The sequence below is a fragment of the Pieris napi genome, chromosome 3 (assembly GCF_905475465.1).
Source record: "Pieris napi chromosome 3, ilPieNapi1.2, whole genome shotgun sequence".
Classification (NCBI taxonomy): domain Eukaryota; kingdom Metazoa; phylum Arthropoda; class Insecta; order Lepidoptera; family Pieridae; genus Pieris; species Pieris napi.
Genome location: NC_062236.1, coordinates 12014866 through 12029048, shown reverse-complemented (window position 1 = coordinate 12029048; position 14183 = coordinate 12014866). Strand labels below are relative to the sequence as shown.

General features: G+C 36.3%; 1 non-coding gene across 1 annotated transcript; it reads left to right on the top strand.

Annotated features, from left to right (window-relative positions):
- The first annotated feature begins 1756 nt into the window (after window positions 1–1756).
- On the top strand, window positions 1757–1875 carry LOC125048504. The gene has a single exon (XR_007116827.1). It is a non-coding gene; the product is annotated as a 5S ribosomal RNA (ribosomal RNA).
- The last annotated feature ends 12308 nt before the right edge of the window (window positions 1876–14183 follow it).

Genomic DNA, 14183 nt, shown 5'->3' with positions numbered 1-14183 from the left:
GCCGGACTGAAATGTTGGCGTCGGTTCGATTTATTTTAAAGTAACTGTGCGCTGTTCAACCCGTATTAATTTGGTTGTAACACGGTGTTCTATAGCCCAAAGCTTTTCTTTGTTGATTGATAGACTTTTAAATGCTAAAATAATATATTATGTTAGACATACAGTAAATATAAAATAAAACAGTGACCTTTCTAAGTCTAGGTATTTGTTTCATGATCATTTGTCAATCTAATAGGCAATTAATGTAACTTAATTTTGAAAAAGAGTTTTTTAAATAATAGCTCTTCCTAATATATATCCCTGCAGAGGTCCTTCCAATTCCTTTGATATACCAATGATCATAAAACTAAACTCGCCATCTTTCCGGCTTTTGTTTTATACCCTTACTTGACTACACGATCGTGAATATTGTATACAAACAATAATAACTTTATCTGTGAAAATAACGTAAATATAATTAATAACAATACAGATTATAATTGCACAGTGCGCGTGCCAGATCATAGATAACAGAGCAATTTGTCATTTTGACACAAAAGGTGTGAATTTTATCTAACGCGATCTTGTCAGAAATTAATTTTTATAGCATAAGTATGAATTTTTAACGTATAGAATATTTTTTAACTTAATTTTTTTAAAATATTATTCGAACTATTGTGTTTACACTTCGACGCTTACTGCTTTTTATTTATTATTTTTTGGCTTCCCGTCTAGGTTACCGCCTTATGTTTTTTTTAATAGAACAGGGGGCAAACAGACAAAATGCTCACCTGATGGGAAGTGATACCTCCCATGGACATCAATGCCAAAGGGCTCGCGAGTGCGTTGCGCGCCTATTAAAAATTGGTACGGTTTCGTGAATTTTCTTTCTTTAAACTTGCACAATCTCGTGGGATAAAAATTTAGCAAAATGCTCAAGAGACTGGTTGCCAATTAAGTTTATGATTTTAAGCTGCTTTAACAATGTATGCTATTATAACGAAGGTATATATGGAAGTCAACTGGCATCATGTCTTTGGAGTTTCTTGCCCTTTTCTTATCCATATGAAACTACCTAGTGTCGTTTTTTTTTATATATATTTAACTGTAATTTTATATCTAATTTTGACTTTAAAAGGTGCCTTTATAATATTTATTTTTGTTCTTGATTTATTCGCGTATATCTTTAAATAATGGTTGTTAAACACTAATACTGGTATTAGGAAACTATAAATAAATATTTTCGTCACGATTGTCGTGTCGGATAGGGGCGACAGATGTACGGAGGAACGTTTGACCCCAAATGGAGTGTACTTAGGGGTCATCAAATGTCATATTTTTATGTTGGATTAATTGAATAATTCAGAAATATTTTCAGAATACAAATCATCAAGAAGGTAAGCAAGGTATACTGCCACAGGGATCAAACTTTTTAAATTTGTGTTCATTTTATTTTGAATAATTATTGGAACGAAGTTCCTTATCGCGCGTTGTGAAAGGGGGCTAGACGGAAAACATTCTTACAAAAGTTGTCACGACACTTTTTTGCTATTTGCTATTGTAATACACCGGTTCTCGTCCGATCACCGAAGTTAAGCAACATCGAACGAGGTCAGTACTTGGATGGGTGACCGCCTGAGAACACCTCGTGATGTTGGCTTTTTTTTGTAGGGATAAGAAATGAAAATTATTTTTGGAATCACTTAAATTAAGACCAAAAGTTGTAACGACACTTTTTGCTATAGTTGTTATATTTTACATTTTCGATTTAACTATCGCCAACGTCCATACCACGTTGAATACACCGGTTCTCGTCCGATCACCGAAGTTAAGCAACGTCGGGCGAGGTCAGTACTTGGATGGGTGACCGCCTGGGAACACCTCGTGATGTTGGCTTTTTTTTTCGTCGTAAGATTGGTGTCGAGAAAACCTATCATACTGTTATGATACCAATTAACATATAAATTAATCGAAAGGAATTTCGTTCCATCCGGGTGTCCTTTGACACCTCTAAAGTTTTTATTTTTATTATGTAGGTAAATACAATTATAAATACTGTATATTTAATTGTTATGTTTATTAATATTCATTTATCAAGAAAGAAATTTTCTAAATTTGTGCAAAACCTTATCGGGTGTTATCAATTCGAGGTATTTTTGATATTTATTGTGTGTTTAGGTGCCTGATTTAGCTGTAAAAAGGAAGATTTCGGAAGTTCATAAATGATTGAAACGCAATAATAAAAACACTTTATTTACATCCTAATAACACAAATCTGAAGAAAGATAAAACAAATGAAGGCAAAAGAATGCAAAAAAGACCGCCCGTATTAAAGCAGTTTCGTCCAGTCAACCCAACATTAAATATAAACTACTCAATATATAAATACATACAGGTAAAGAAACTAAGATTTGGTACAATATTGTTGTTTCGTAAAAATATTTTTTGTCTCCGAGGTGATGGAGGGATTAAAACACTTTGTAGTTAAAGTTGAAGAAGGTACCAGGAGTTACCGGTAAGAAGAGGAACGAAGGGATAGAAGATAGTCGGGGCCAAGAAAAAGTTATTCTTTAAAGAATAACTTTATAACTGTATATTTAAATTTACAGTTTGGGGATCTAAAACTATGGTTATTAGCATACAAAGGACACAAAAGTGTAACATTTTAAGGCAGTTAGATGTTTTATACAATCCAAATCGAAATTTAAACAAGAAATCAATTGAAACTGACAAGGAAGGTAGCTATTAATAATATAAAGAAACTAACAATGCGTTTCTTAAGATATGTAACAGCTGTGCCACGTGCCTTGCAGTGATCCAGTTTCCTTTGTACAAAATGCCGCCCCCATATTTTTAAGAGCTTGTAACTTCGAATTTCGATAAAATAGTAAATTATACTATTGTACGCATTCTATAGACGGTTCAATACGAGTTCTGAAAATCGGCACAGAAAATGCATTGCTTTAAATACAATTTGTACAAATTGCAGTAAATCTGCTTACGTAACACTTGAACGGCCCCAAACCTTAAAAACCTTGTGTGTATGTAAGTATTTTTTATTTGTTTTAATGTGTTTTTTTTCACTAAATTTTTTCCATTGTAAATGAGTTCTAGCGATACGTGATTTATTACCCGTCTTTAAAACAGACAGACAGATAGACGCTGCGGAGGACTTTTTTGTATAATATAAAAGTTACACATTCTCTGACTTTTTTGAAGCTTTATAGCTTTGCTTCACTCACTCATATATCTCGGGGCAACGTTCGTAAGAAACGTTTTCGTTTGACCGTTGTCTCCAACTACTAGGAAAGAGTCTGTTCATTTTAATTTTAATTTATACCTACTCCAAATAATATGGCTTTCTATTGATTAACTTACAAAATCAGTTCAGTAGATCCAGAGATTACCTCCTACAACCACAGATAACGTTACCTCTTTATAATTAGTATAATATTACTACCTGAAGAATATATTATAGTAATTCAAGTATTGAATAGAAGGCAAATGAATGTTTAATTTATTTATTGAAATGGTCTTAGGTTTAAAATTGATATCTTCGCAAATTCACCGTTTATTTGTAATTGTATCGGGGGGGAAAGGGTGTCAAGTACACGGTGGTGTGCATTGATGCTGGATGCATGCTTAAAAAATGCTGTGTTTGCTAGCGTATGCCTTGCGAGTGTGTGGCTTGGCTATATTGCGCGCACCCAAAAGTCCGATCCACAGGCGTCCCAGTCGCCTCCCCTGGATACTGTACAGATCTGTTAACGGGTTACACACAATAACATCCTCCTCGGGGTCTGTACTGCCGACTGTGACGGGCGAAGGCGAGTCATCGGCGCCTCAAAACCGATTAAGCAACAAGTGTGACTCGAAAGAGCCACCTCAAACCGTAAACCTGTGGTCATGTCTCACGGGAACCGGGGGTCTGGACTTTATCATCTGGGCCGCGAGGAAGAAAACCTCTATAATAAATTACCCCTATCCTACGGTGGGAAACGCGCCAAGGGATGTGTATGCCCCTACATGAGGTGTATATGGCTGATGGGATAATTCAGTCTCTAGCGTCCAACTTCAACGAAACTGGCAAACGTTGTCGTACTGTGCCTTCTTCTGGGGAAAAGGGCGTCACCCTGGAAGCGACCTGTTTATTCGACCCTACTCGTGGGAACATAATGCAAAGAACACCACCTAAATCTTCGTCAATCGACGACGTCACTAAGCAATACCCAGGCTGCCCCTCGTATTCTGGAGGGGGGGAAATTTTGCCACACCAAGCGGAATCAACCACAGTAAAGAAGCAAAAAATTCTGACTCAGCAACTATTTCACCCTGCACTATTTAATAGAACTCGTTCATCTTCACTCAGTGATGTCTCCCAAGTCCAACAAGAACATATGATACCTGTTAAACAGGCACCTACACAGGAACAAAATTTATACAAACCTAGTGTGCCCTGGCAACGAGTACCAAATCAAAAAAGAAATCGGTCTCCCGAAGAAAAAGACTCAAGGAGTCATCACGCCAAAAAGACACAGCGACGAGAGGCAATTATTAACAAACGCCGAGGAATAAATACTCCGGAACAAAATACCTCATCGAATATAGAGACAAACAACAGCTTTGCTTTGTTAGACGTGGAACTAGGAGAAGCTACAGTCAAGAGAACACCTAAACCACCACCAATAATTTTGTATGGTGTTGATGACCTTGCAAAACTCACCCAACTCATCGAAGAAGTTATTGAAAAGAATGATTACACCTATAAAATAGTATCCAAAAACCAGCTTATAATCTCGTCTAACACGGTTGACAAATATAAGATTCTGATCGAGCACATAAGAAGTAAAGGGCTTATAGGTCACACATTTACACGTAAAGACCAAAAATGCATGAGAATTGTTATTAAACATCTTCACTTCAGCACACCTAAAGATGCCATTATAGAAGCAGTAGAAAAAACTGGAAACAAAGTACAAGGAGAAATAGTTACTGCCCGGAAACAAGGAACCAAAGAGCCCCTAAATACATTTTTTGTCAATGTGGCTCCACATGAAAATAATAAATTTGTCAAAGAAATTAAAGTCATATACAACCAGAAAGTCACGATAGAAGACCCAATAAGAAAAATGACAGTGGTACAATGCAAAAGGTGCCAGCAATATGGGCACAGCAAAAATAACTGTATGAGGCCTTACAGATGCGTAAAGTGTGCTGGGGCACATAAAACTACTACGTGCACAATAAATGATAACACTCCAGCAGTATGCGCACTATGCTCAGGAAGCCACCCTGCTAGCTACAAAGGATGCCAGGTGTATAGGGAAGTCCTAGCAAGAAAGAAAATTGGAAACAAGTTTCAGCCATATCCAAAATCAAGAACCACTCTAGAAGTGCGTACTAAGAACTCTGAAAATAATGAGCCCCCAAATGACACGGATGTGATAGTCATTGAGCCTGATAATCACTCCAAGACTACCCAACCGAAACATCGGCTACCAAGCGTAAAAGAATCCCTGGGACCCTATAGTGAAGCTCCCAAAAATTCAACCAAAACTGTAGCATACCACACAGAGACACAAAAATCATACACGAGAGATAACAATGACCAAACGAAACAACAGATACACAGGAAAGACAAAGCTGACCATATAGATTCACAGAGAACAAATACGGAAAACCACGTTGACCATGAGTCACAAAGAACATACCTGAGAAAAATAGAACTCGGGCAAGAAAATAGATTCAGTCTAGAAGCACTTATAGTGAAACAGACTGAAAGAATCGACCAACTCATTTCACAACTCAGCACAATGATGAACCTCATCATGACAATCATCAGTAGGCTTCCACGATGATGTCGTTACGTATCGCCACCTGGAATATCAATGGCCTAACGCCAAATAAAAAAGAATTAGAAATAATGTTAAAACATAACAAAATCGATATTGGTCTAATATCTGAAACCCACCTAAATGACCGTAAGAATATCAAGATAGACAACTATGACGTATATTATACTAATCATCCCGATACCACATCACACGGAGGATCGGCAGTCATTGTAAAGAGTAACATCGGACACCACCTCCATAGCGAGTTTCGGGAAGACTGGATGCAAGCCACTACCATTACTATAAATGCAAGCATGGGCCCCATCAATGTAAGCGCTGTATATTGTCCACCAAAGCATAAACCGAAACAACACATGTTTGACCGCTATTTTCAAAGCTTGGGAAACAGATACATAAGTGGTGGGGACTGGAACTGTAAACACACTCATTGGGGATCAAGATTGACAAACAGCAAAGGACGTGAGTTGAAAAAATGTGTCGATAAACACAAACTTATTACACTGGGAACAGGAAAACCAACTTATTGGCCAACAGATGTCAACAGAATACCCGACCTTGTGGACTTTTTTGTGGTGAAGGGACTGTCTGATGTGTATTTTGACGTGGCATCATCGTCTGATGGTGGGTCTGACCACACCCCTATCATAGCAACATTTAGCGTTTCCGCTATACACAGAGCACAGAGACTGGCGCTATATAATCATAAAACAGACTGGGACGCATTTGCTGAATACTTAGAAGATGAAGTTGAACTAAAGGTTAAGCTCAAGACAGAAGAAGATATAGATGAGGCAACATTCTACATCACGAATCTCATACAAGTAGCTGCGTGGCGTGCCACCCCTACACTGAGCTCTTCCAATCAATTAGGTAACATACCACTGGAAATACGCAACAAGTTGGAAGAAAAACGGAGACAAAGAAGGCGATTACACACTAGCAGATCAGATGTAGACAGGTCGGAATTCAATAGAATATCTAGAGAACTAAAAGAGTTAATTAAAGAAAATCAAAACACAACCTTCCAAGAAAAACTCTGTACACTCTCGCCTCATAAGAAGGATAATTACTCACTCTGGAAAATAACTAAGAACTTTAAAAGACCACATAACCATATACCACCTATAAGGATATCTACAAACGATCCGTGGGCTAGGAGCGGCAGTGAAAAAGCTGAACTTTTCGCTAGACACCTAAGCGAAGTCTTCAAACCAAACTTATCATCCATGACTGAGTTTGAAGAGGAAGTGGATAGAATGATCAATAGTGACCAGCAGTTATCACTACCGCTAAAACTTGTCACTCCACAAGAATTAATGCGCACAATAAGCTATCTAGAAAACAAAAAGGCTCCTGGTTTCGACCTAATAACGGGTGAAATCCTTAAAAAACTACCTAGAAAAGCAATAGTATTCTTAACAATGTTGTTTAATGGCATTTTCAGAATACAGTACTACCCAAAGCTATGGAAGATATCACAAATAATTATGATTGTAAAGCCAGGGAAACCTCCAACAGAACCTAGCTCATACAGGCCTATAAGTCTTCTCCCAACAATATCTAAGGTTTTTGAAAAAACTTTTCTTCGGAGACTAAAACCAGTCCTGGACCAAAACAGAATTATACCCGATCACCAATTTGGTTTCCGGGAAAAACATGCTACTGTAGAACAAGTACACCGAGTGGTTCACAAAATAAGACAATCGCTAGAGAAAAAAGAATATTGTTCAGCAGTATTCATAGATATCCAGCAGGCATTCGATAGAGTTTGGCACAAAGGATTGTTGTACAAGCTGAAAACCCTCCTACCAAACTCATACTATATGATCCTAAAATCTTATCTAGATCAAAGAAGATTCCAAGTAAAGTACGAGGAAGAACTTTCAAGGCTCTATTACATCACTGCCTCAGTTCCACAAGGATCAGTGCTTGGCCCAGTCCTTTATTCAATATATACGGCAGACTTGCCTGAAACAGAAAATGTCGTAACAGCAACATACGCAGATGACACTGCTTGCCTTGCAAGCGATGTGAACGCGAATAACGCTTCACTGAAACTACAGGAACAGCTCAACAAGGTGAACGTTTGGCTGCAGAGGTGGAGAATCAAGCCTAGCATAGCTAAATCAATACAAGTAACATTTACACTGCGAAAGGGCGATTGTCCACCTGTGCATATAGAAGACAAACCGTTACCAAGCAAAAACAGCGTGAAATATCTCGGACTGCATCTGGACAGAAGACTGACCTGGGCTAATCATATAAAAGCCAAGAAAACAGAAGCCACCTTGAAATTCAAAGAGCTATCATGGCTTCTAGGCCAGCAATCTAGGTTGACCCTGAGTAACAAATTGCTTGTTTACAAGGCTATCATACAACCAGTGTGGACATATGGAATAGAACTCTGGGGCTGTGCAAGCAATTCTAACATCGAAATCCTCCAAAGATTTCAAAACATTGCACTGAGAACTATTTCAAGTGCACACTGGTTTGTGAGAAACAAGGAAATACATGAATATCTGGAGATGCCAACCATTAAGGAAGTAATCCGCAAGAACAGTACTAGATACAGGGAAAGGTTAACCAAACACACCAATGAACTGGCTAGGAGTCTGTTGGCCCCGGGAGATGATGTGGCTCGCCTAAGGAGATGGCAAGTGCTGGACCTGGACCGGAGAAGCTGACCTAGAGTAAAGAGTCCGGTTTCTGCCAACACGTACGGTGCCATTCAATGGAATCGCACCCAACCAAATTTAACCTCGGAAAATATCTGATCATGGCTGATAGCCGATTGCAGATGAACAGGAACACAAAAAAAAAAAAAAAAAAAATTTGTAATATATTTTTAATCTCAAATGTGTCTGGCGATCCGTGTTCTGTTTGTTGTAAAGAAGAAAAAAACAGATAATTCTGTCTCGACAATTTTTTGCATCATTCTTGAGAAGCAAACAGCACGCGCTGCACCTGGACGATAAGGATGGGAGAATTATCGATAAAATATTTGACGAGCATACATCGTAGCAGTGTAGTGTATCAATAATAACCATAATAATAATAATAATAATTAAGCTTCAATCTTTGAAACAATCACCCATATTTACAAAAGATACACACACATTTTATATAGATTTTTTCCCTCTTATAAAATATAGGCCTTCTCTAACTGGCTCCATTTCTCTTTATCTTAAGCATTTTTTTTGCTCAATCTTCCCCACGAACTTCTTTAAGACCGTCAGACGTGAAGAGGTACTGTGTATGTATTATTTACATAAAGAAACTCGTTATACAATCCGTTTGATTACTTGAACACCTAGAAGAATCCTTAAAAGAGAATAAGAAGAGATCGTCATCTACAAAATCGGGAAATAATAATGAACGAAGCGTATAAGTGTTTTTCGTTTTAAAGTAAATTTCTTATTTGAAATAAACTTAAACACAAAAACATAACATCAAACGAATGAACACGACACGTTACTAAAATATTACAACAAAATATTTAAGCTTTTTAGTTTAATTTATTTATAAGTCCTAAAACAACATTTATGCTTCAAAATATACAAGAAAATATGAATTCACAAATTTTAAACATCAATTATTTTAATATTTTTTTAAAATTATTTTGGAATATCAAAGTTTGTAACTGGCTAGGAAAAAGTGAAAAACAAAAAATTAAAAGCGTGTTACATAAAATTACAGTAAAGAGGTAAAATATATCAATATTTTCATTGCATGCATGAAAACTAGCAGACTTTATCGATAAATCTATCGCCAACACTATGAAACAATTATTCAACCGCATTCGCCTCGCAAAATCCTTTACAAGGCTTCTTTAAGAAATATTTCAATAAAGCAGCTGACTATTTTTTACATATACAATATAGCCTTATTACAATGAGAATAGAGTTCAATTTCGACAATTGCTTTCGCACGCTTACAATAATTAGTACTCATGTTACTTGACTTCATTCTATGGATATCGCATTACATTTTGTTTAGTGCAATTAAAATGGCGTTAATGTCAAAGGATTTTTGAACAAAGCCAAGTGCGATTCGTTTAATTTCCTCTTTGATTCGTGGTGTCCATATCACTGTAAATAGGCGAACCTATAATTATTTTATACGCACGTAAATTATCACGTGCTCAGTTAAAGTTACGAAGGAAGTATTATGATTGATATATACTTAACTTATTTATTTATTTATTAATACTTTGTTGCAGTACATATTCATATTTAAATTTTTATTATTGGTAAAGTACAGAAAACACCATAGTACAAATATTAAATTCTTTATAAACTTAAAATTAAAAAAAAATAACATCAATTAAGGAGGTAACGGGCGACCTTATCACAAACTAAGCTAGCGATGCCAGGCCACCCTAGTAAGGAAAAATAAGTAAATACTAATTGTAAAAAGCAAAACTAAATTAAAAAAAAACACAATTACAGATGTAGACCAACTATTACAAAACCAAAATAAAAAAAAACTAAACGCTAACCTTTAGAGAAATTTGCGTGAATCGCGACGATTGGTATTAAATTACTTAAAAATAAAATATTTAGTATTCCCCAAAAAATATTTTTTTTTATATACAAAAGTTACTAGGAGTCGTTAGAGTGATAAACCTATCTCCTACGAGTCCTATAGTTTTGTTAAAGCTGGAATTCCGACGTTACTTCAGAAGTAACATCGAAATTATCCTAGCCCATTTCATGTATAATCCACCCGATTATATAGGATGAAAAATAAAATATAAAAATATGTTGCTAAGGGCACAACACGGCTTAACCAATTCGAGTTTTTTTAAATTCCTTGAACTCTAAAGGCCGATTTACATTATCTTAGTGTTTAGGAGAGTGCTTTAGTACAACTTGAAAGGCAAGTTCTTTAGCGTAGCGTTTACTAAAGCAAGTAGCGTTTACATGTTTCAACTAAAGTACTATCCTAAAGCACTCTCCTAAACACTAAGATAATGTAAATCGGCCTTAAAGATAAGTAGAACAATGGACGGATACACCAAACACACAAAAGAACAGTTTAGGTATATAATTTGGAAGGTTTACGGGTTACTGTTTTCAATAATACAATTAGTAATAGTACAGTCTAGGGTCTGGTAGGTAAATTGTATTAAAACTCCCCCTATGAGCTATTTGAATCCTGAATAAATAATGCAGCAACGGTCCTACTTCAAAAGAGGTAAAAAAGCACAAAACATCTCTATTCCACAATCTAATGAAATGCAGTCATGTGAAATCAGATGTAAACTCATGCGCAAAACTGTTGATAGCCGTCAGTCTGACAAACCATTGACAATTTTGAATGACATTTTCACGCCTTTGTCATGTCAAATTTAGAAATGGTGGCGGTATTCGTATGATTTTTTTAGATTAGAGTTATCTGTCCTAAATTTGTTTAATATGATATTTAAAAACGTGATTTCATTCACATTTTTGTGTGTATTTCTTTTTTAAGTGTACTTTCAGAAAATACACGTCTAATACACTGCAAGTATATAATAGACGACGAATTATAATAGACGATTACTTAAAATTTACGAAACATGCCGGTTGGGGATGATGGATAGTTTCTTTATCCCTTGGCGTTACGTAGAGATGTAGACCCCACATCTCTACCTCTGCATCTTCCACCGGATTTAACACGGGGAGTGTTCAGAGAAGTTGATCGTTGTTGTTTCATTATCGGACGTCGAGACATAATACGAATTCCACCCGTATCACCTCGACGTCCGTCGTTCCACAACTGAGCGTTTTTTTTTGCCATGCACCACCACTATGTATTTCCAAACCAATTAGACTTAGAGTCAAGAAAAGAGTGTACCAATTCTTAAAAGGCCGGCAATGCACTAGCGAGCCCTCTGGCACTGTGAGTGTCTATGGGCAGCGGTATCACTTAATATCAGGAGAGCCTCCTATCCGATTTTTACATATAAAAAAAATTATATCGATGTTTAGTATATAAAATAATTTTTAGTAGTAAAAACTAATCCGGCTTCAAAACCAAACATCATCGTACTGTTACTAACCAGTCGACGCTTGATTTATTCCTGGTCGGCCATTGTCATTCGAAACGAGTTTTTGGTTATAGGACTGCAATTAGTTTCTCAAGTGTACGCACGTTTAATGGTCTATAACTGTCATTTAAAAGTGACTGAATAAAATTTAACAATTGAACATGACTATAAATTTTCATTTAGTTCGTTGGGCTTTGAGAAACAGTTTATATAGTTCTGTCCAATGTGGATGTGTTTGTTTCTTTAACATTTTTCTCTTTCTTTAACCTTCGGCAATTTCTTTTGCCAGAATCGATTTTAAGATAATACATTTGTATGAAAAGAAAACAGGTAGCCTCTTCGTCATCACTGTACACTGTACTAAGAACTAAGAGAGGTGCTGGACAAAAACCGCTGGAAAACATGGATGTTTCCTTCCTAACCACGACGTTCACGCATAACCAAAGAGGTAGAGACAAAATTCAGACGGGATTTAGAAGTTTAGCCTGAAAACTTCTGCTAATCAGTAAATTTTCAGTGTTATTTTATTCCAACATTGCTGTTCTATGAGTCTTTCTACTAGATCTGGCCTGGCTTACACTGGTATTTTTCTTGGTCACTATCGCGTATATCTTTACTTACTAGTAAACGTATACAAGCGCGAGTTAATTTATTAGAATTAAGTTTAAGAATATGAACGTTAGTTCAAAAATACATTATAACAATATATTTTTGCACTAGTTGATTTTATCTGTACTGGCAAAAATCGATTACATACGTTACACCACCCCACGCAGGTGCCGTATTGTTTGTCAGAATTCGTCATAATTGGACAGAAATTATAATGCAAATGCTTTGATTGACACAAATTAACATTTGGCCCCTCTGGTTATTGCTAATAATGGGTAATAATATGCCTGCAATATTTGGTTTAACCGTCACGCTTCCGAAATATGGTAATAGCATGTTTAATGTTCAAAATATTTATTAGGTAAATTACCCAAGTGGAAAGCTTATAAAAAATATATGCTACATATAGGCAATTGAATATAGACAGTGGATAGTTGAATATAAGGAAAAGAGACTCTCTGCACGTTCAACCGTATTTACTATGGAGAGTGTTCAGAGGTGGTGTTCAGATTAATAGCGAGTTCTAAAGAGAGCGTTTCTTAAGATAGTTTGTTGCACCGCACCACCACTATGTCGATTCACGGAAGAGCTGCGAATGTAAAATTAAAAAATAGTACATTAAATTATGTGAGAAGTGTTGGCCTAGTGACTTCAGCGTGCGACTCTCATCCCTGAGGTCGTAGGTTCGATCCTCGACTATGCACCAATGGACTTTCTTTCTATGTGCGCATATAACATTCGCTCGAGCGGTGAAGGATAACATCGTGAGACAACCGGCTTAAAATTCAAAGTCAAAGTCAAAATCATTTATTTATATAAGGTAACGAAATGCACACTTATGAACGTCAAAAAAAAATATATATATATGAAATGCTTCTACTTTTAAACTTTCTGCTAGTTCTCAAATCAAGGGTGTAGAACAGAAGAGAAGAACTGACAATAAATTCTCCACCACTCTTTCAATCGCCAAGTTTTTTGTTTTACACAACTTTTCTAAGTAGCTGCAATTACACCATGATTGCTTGCCTTAGACCCCCAAGCATAGGAGGCTGACCATCTACTTTCCTATTAGATTAACAAATGATCATGAATCAGATACAGAAATCTGAGGCCCAGACCTAAAAAAGTTGTGGCGCCATTGATTTTTTTTACGTTAAATTGTGTGGAGACTTACAATATCACGAGATCATATGAAAATCCGAAGCTAAGAGCAAAAAGGACAGGTTTTAACAATTACATTATTTATTACATGCATAGTAGAAAACGCTAAATAAAATTCAAGTAGGGAAAGCTCCCAAGACGCAAAAGTTCAGTATTTAATAACCGAACCACAACTAATCCCACCATAAAGGTCAAGCAAAGACAAGACAGCTGTCCATAAATCCTACAAAATTGGTATTGGCCATCGAATAATAATTTAATCTTCAAGATCAGCTGCGTTCTGACAAAATCAGACCAGTCCTTTGTTATGTGAGTATTGTTGCTTGCATAACGCTTCCGCGCAAACGAAGACACTGGAATAACAATGCTTTTGCAAACGGAACTAGTTTTTGGGGTTCCATACTGGAAACTTAGGTTGTTTCACATTGTTTTGGATTAAATTTGGCTTTGTTTAGTTTTTGTTGGTTGTACTAGTGGCATAATATGCCAAAACACATCCTTAACTGTTGCTTTATGATTTAATATAAGTTGCATGCTTGATATTACAG